The sequence below is a fragment of the Mandrillus leucophaeus genome, unplaced genomic scaffold (assembly GCF_000951045.1).
Source record: "Mandrillus leucophaeus isolate KB7577 unplaced genomic scaffold, Mleu.le_1.0 Scaffold1175, whole genome shotgun sequence".
Classification (NCBI taxonomy): Eukaryota; Metazoa; Chordata; class Mammalia; order Primates; family Cercopithecidae; genus Mandrillus; species Mandrillus leucophaeus.
The window spans coordinates 399,953-406,346 of NW_012100043.1; positions in this window are offsets into that span (position 1 = coordinate 399,953).

A 6,394-nucleotide genomic window follows, 5' to 3' on the forward strand; every position below is an offset into this window, starting at 1 on the left:
GCCTGGCCTGGGACTCACTCTTTGAAGCAGTGGGCTCCCCTCTGACTCAGGACAGGTTGAGAAATGTCTTGCAAGACTCAAGTACTGTAATTGGGGGCCCCAAGAGACTGTTTGGTATTCTACCCCACTGTGGCTGTGCTGGCACCTAAAGCCAGCAAGTCTCAGAGGCTCATCCAAGGCCTTCAAGCAAACCTTGGTTGGTATCACTCATGGTTATTCAGAACCCAAGGGTTCTTCAGTTAGCAGGTGGTGAATGATGCCAGAACTGTGTCCCTCCTTTCAAGGCAGCAGGTTCCCTTCTGATCCAGGGTGTGTCTAGAAATTTGTGGCCTGGGCTGCCAAGTTTTCTGAGAGATCTGGAGCAGTTTATCCCTAGGTGTTGTGGTTTTCAGGAACTCAAGTTCTGAGCACTGGGATTGGAGATTCCCATCTGACTAGGGCTGGTTTAAATGCTCCCTCCATGAGCAGGTGTCAGCTGAGTTTGGTCTGGTTTTCCTTTCTACTCTAACAGGACAGTATTGAGTTCAGTTCCTCACAATTGCTGTGCTCTCTCTCCCTCCCCCAGCACCCAGAGATGCTCTTGGCACCATGCTGCTGTTGCTGGGGTTGGGGCTTTGGAGAGGGGTGACATCTGTCATTCAAGACTGTTTTTGCTATGTCTTCAGTGCCTTTCAGTGATACAAAATTAAAACAAGGACTATGAGGGCTCACCTGATTTTTGGTTCTTATAAAGGTGTTTTTATTGTGTAGATAGTTGTTAAATTGGTGTCCTGGCAGAGGGAATGATTAGTGGAGCCATTTCTTCTACCATTTTGGTCTGCCTCTCTCTCCTAACTGCTCTATTTCGATAATTTTGGGTAATGGATTGTGTGTTCCTAAGATCATATCCATTTGACTAGCTTTGTGATTGCTTGTCTCATATTACTTAAAACCTTAAACCAATATCTTCGGTTTATGAGTCCATTATTTCCTACTTAAAAACACCTATACCCTGATTTTCTTCCTTTATTTCTACCTGAAAAAAAAAATCCAAAATTTTACATGAGGAAGGCATGTCCAGTGAGGTTAGCACTGTTTTGGACCACTCAAGGAAATGGGGTTGTGGCTTTGCAGAGCCAAAAGATTGGTTTCATATAGGTGGACTAGAACAATATGTACCTATATAGAAGATAACAGTACTCAGATTTCCCAGTGTCAGAGAAGAGAGTTATAATATATGAAAATATGACAACAGTGAGACTAGGAATAAACACTGTGGCTAGATTTTAGAATGAGAGGTATTGGTGATACTCATAGTTTTAAATAAGTTTTAAATATGTTATATATATATATAATATATATATATATATATATAATTTTATCCAAAGAGAAATCATGAGAGTAATGAGCTTATCCATAGTCCATATCTTGGCTTGTAATGCTACTTAATACTCTCCAATAAAAGGAACCAAGGAGACAGAGCTCCTTGGGGAAATGGAAGAGTGGATGGGGCAGAAAAAGTATAAGATGAACCTGGGAAATCTTGCTGTGCCAGAAAGTAAGAAAATGCTCAAAGATTGATAAGCATATCTCAAAAAGACACAGGCGCCATCTTGAAGAGACTGTCACTGGACAGAGATGTGACAGCATGAGTTTCAAAATTTGCAATAATTAATAAATATATAGATAAACTAAATGAAATATTCAATCCATGATACATATTGACATAGAAAGGAAGAAACAAAATAAGAAAACACGAAAGCAAGAAGAGTGAGGGGGGAAAGAAGGAAGTAAGGAAGAAAGAAGATTAAAAAGGAAGGGAGGAAGGAAGGATAGTAAAAAGCATTATCATAGAAAAGAATGCCAACTAATAAATATAGAAGCAAGGATGTGATTAGAAAGTCCATATGACAATCTTTGGAGTAATAATTCGGACAAGAAACATTAGTGGATGCTAAAACTATTGGGTGAATATTTGATGAGAAGAGAAATATGTACATAGTATTAAAGAAGTGCTTCAACAATGTACATTAAATACAATAAGAGCAAGTAATTTTACAATGGAGAACTCTGGCAGACACTACTTTAATGAAATTATCTAATTAACATCACCACTAAAGGGATAAATTAAAATCTTACACTATCTTATAAAATATGATAAGATATACTGAGAAAAACACAGCTTCTTTTCTATCTTATTAATGCCAAAAAGGCGAAACCTGAGTCTAACCACAAGGAGGCATGAGACAAACCCAAACTGAGGTATAGTCTATCAAATAAATAGCCTGTAATTTTCAAAACTGTCAAAGTCAAGAAAAGACTGAGGAATTATCCCAGTCTCAGAAAGAGACTGGAATATAAAGAAAATCACATCCTTAATGCAATGAGCTATCTGGATTTGGATCCTTTATCTATGAAGGATATTATTGAAACAACTGATGGCATTTTAATGTGGTACATGGGTGAGCTTTAATCTATTAATGTCTTCGCAGTGACTTTGATGTTTCTATTATTATTGCTATATAATAGAGTGTCTTTGTTCATAGTAAATAAGTATCAATGGATTCCTGTGTAATGTGTCATCAATGTACTCTCAATTGATTAAGGAAAAGAATATTTATAATTCCTTTGCTATTTTTGTAAGTCTGAAGTTATTTATAAAATTAAGAACATTTTCAATAAAATTATGGATCATTCACCTAATTATGACTATCTACTATTATCTGAAAGCACTTGGATTTAATCCCGCCCTGATTCTTTAGTAACTTTGCTGAATCAAATTAGAAGCTGAATTCAACTTCTTCTTTGGAAGTTTGTTCTCCATACTATTTAAGCACATTCGAGGCTCTCTAATCTTAAATAAATATGCAACCAACTAAAATTTCCCTGGCTCTACATATTTCTTATTATTCCTATATTTCACAGCCAGTCTTCTTGAAATATTAATCTATTTTTTCCTCCTTTTTCCTCAAACGACTTCAAATTAGCTTCCCATCCTGCCATTACACAGAAACAACTCCTTATTTGTTAAAGTAACCAATGACCTTCCAAATGCCAAATCCAAGGGTGGCTTTCCAGTCTTGTCCCATTTAAAGCTACCCATGGTGTGGTAACTAGAGTGATATTTCTAATATCCAAATATGATCAAATTAATATGCTGCTTATTAATATCCCATAGCATTTAACTGGCACCTGTCTACTTATCCAGTTTCCTCTCTTGCTATTCCCTCCTTTCCAACTAGCCCTGCTAAGATTCAAACAGATCATCCTATATTGATAGCCTCACAGCACTGATCTAATTTGCTGGCATATATGAGGTTTTAAGTAAATGTTTAATTAATGTCTACGATGTGCCCGGGACTATCCTCTGTTTTTTGAAAATTCATATAAATAGTCAAATTAACGCTTATTCAACAAACTAATTTAATTAGGAATCATTTCCAAGTAAAAAATTATGGAAATTTTTTCCTAGTATCACCAAGTTTATTATGGCAAAATGACTTTTTAAAAGTTAATATGTCTAAAAAGTCAATATGTTAACATACAAACGACTAAGAGACACATGCAGCTGTTAAATCACATAAATAGACTCTACTTTGTATACTATAACAAGCAGCTATAGACAAAATTTCTTGTCAGTGTTTAATGTAAATGTAATTAATTATCAAGTAACTCTTTTAAATGAGAATTTGAAACTTCTTGTATAATAAAGAATTTTTTGCCTCTTTTCTAGAAATCATCCCCAAACTAAAAGGACAATAACAGCAACAACAATGACCAGAAACACAATATTCAATAAATCTAGAAGTACTAAGCATGAACCACATTAAAAATAAAATTGAGAAAGTATTAAAGGTAGCAATGAGGAGGGCAGACAAAGCTAAGTTTCATAATTGGGTGGGAAATGGGGGGAAATGAATATGAAGTGATTTTCCACAGAACCTCAGGAAGACTCAGGCATTAGAATCCCAAATACTTCAGAATGTATGAGTGATTCCGTGAGGGCAAAATATAAAAACACTATTTGAATGTCAGAAAAAAAAGGATAATTTAGATTTTCCCCATATTCAGATGTCCTCTCTTGTCTCTCACTGTCAATAATGAAACCTCTCTATCCTCAACCCCATGACAGTTAAATTTATTCTCTGCAATGCGTGAGATACCATATGGAAAACAGGGAATGAAGTAAAAGTCTTCATATGGAAAGACGGAACTCTCAGTTCCTATCACATCCAGTTGCAAAATGCCACAGGCCAGGTTAATAAGCACAGCCAGATACTGGAAGATTGTTCTCTGAAGCTACACACCTACTGCCAAGATAATATACAGGCATTGCCACTTACAGGTCCCAAAGTGCAAAAAAGTCAGCTGACCAGATGATGGTCATAGCAAACCCCATGATGCAATAAAACACAAAAGCTTAACAGAATTCACTTTTAGACATGAATTAACAACAAAACATCACTAGACATTTCCAGAAAGAATCCAACATGAAAGAAAGAAACAAAAAAAAAAAGGAAGAGAAAAAAAAAGTCCAGATGAAATATAGACAATTTAAGGAGGAGAAAAAAATTCTTGAAACAATATGTTTAGTAGCATTAATATGTTTAGTGGCATTACAAATACTGCACCCATAAGACAAGACCAGGATAGTTTCAAAAGGAATCATGTAAGAACAAGCATGGGTATTTGGAAATTAATGCTATGATAGTTGAAATAAAATATCCAACAGAATAATCTGAATATTAAAATGATGAAATATTCTAAAGATAGTATGAAAATTATGGTTAGAGCAACTGAAGTGAACAGATAATAAAATTATTTATTTGAGGACCAGCTTATGAATAATTGGCATCCCAGAAAAATAAAATCATGTAGGGAGACAATTATTAAAGAAATAATCAAGAACATTTATCAGAAGTGGAAGATATTAATATCCAGATAGAAATAGCCCTCTGAGTGCCTTTCAGGCAGGAACAAAATCACATTATTGTGAAATTCAGTACCCCTTAGGGTACTGAATTCCTTAGGTACCAAAATCCTTAGATTTTTGGAAAAGACTCTAAAAGCTTGAAAGAAGGTGTAGGTCATTTGAAAGGAGTACGGAATAAAGATTTTAGCAGACTTCCCAAGAGCAACATTGTATTTAGGAAACAATGGGGCAGTGCCTTCATATGTCTGGATAAAAATAATTTTAACAAGGAATTCTAGATTTAGCCACACTACCAATCAAAGATTATTGTAGTGTGGTTACTAGCAGAGACAGATGTGTTAGACAGGAAACAGCACATTTAAATATACTGTTCCATATCTTTACAGTTAGTTTCCTAGTTCTGAAACTAGATCAGTTCAGTTAAACAGCTGTTTTCTGTATCAGGAGGTGGCATGCAAGTAGGTTACGTCTCTTTAGTTATAGAGGAGGAAGGTGGTGGCAATCTGACACATTTTTGCCACCTATATTATAAGGAATAAGCTCAAGCTTGCTTGGCCTCAGTTAACAGGTAGTAGCAATTTCATTGAGCGCAAGACAGAAAAGTGGAGGGAACATCTGAAAGCATTAGTTTTGGTACTTGCATCCCACAAAATAAATCAGGATTTAGTTCAAACTGTAGAAAATAATAAAAACTCAAGAACACCTAAAAAAAAAAAAAAAGGGGGGGGGATGATTGTAGAGTAGACCTTTTTAAATATACAATTATTCAAAAAATATTTACTCTCCACGTATTCCTTATCAGGAAGCTACTGGATTATGTGTGTCAACAAGTAAAAGAAAATAACACATAAAGAATACGACCTGATATTATGTTAACGGGGAATCTAGCACAGAAGATAAATAGTTCCCAAGTGAAAGGAAGTCCTATGATGTCAAGTGCACAGCAGTACTAGGGTGCACCCAATAACAAATAGAGCAGTAAGACTGGTGTCTCTAGAAGGAATGTATCCATAAAGAAAAATAGAAATGACGTGTTTTTTTGCATGTCAACCTGTATGAAAAAATATGTTGAATGGCATCTTACAGAGCTATCTTATTACATGAAAGACTTTCTGATAAAAACTCTGAAAAATTCAGAAATTATAACAAAAATGTTGTCTAAGAAAAGAAATACTACTTAGTATTAGTACACTATGTGGCTCAGAAGTTAACAATGCTTGCACAGTCTTAAGAATGAAAATATAAGTATTTAACTGAAATTAAGGAATAATTACAGTCATTGAACAGAGTAAGGAAACTGTTAATAAAATATTCATCTGCCATAACAGGAAGTTGACGGATACTTTCCAGAATTGAAGACTAAAGAGAGAAAAGTGTATACCTGTTAATTAGAAATACAGAGATAGGAAGGGCGCAGTGGCTCACGCCTGTAATCTCAGCACTTTGGGAGGCCGAGGCGGGAGAATCACGAGGTCAGGAGAT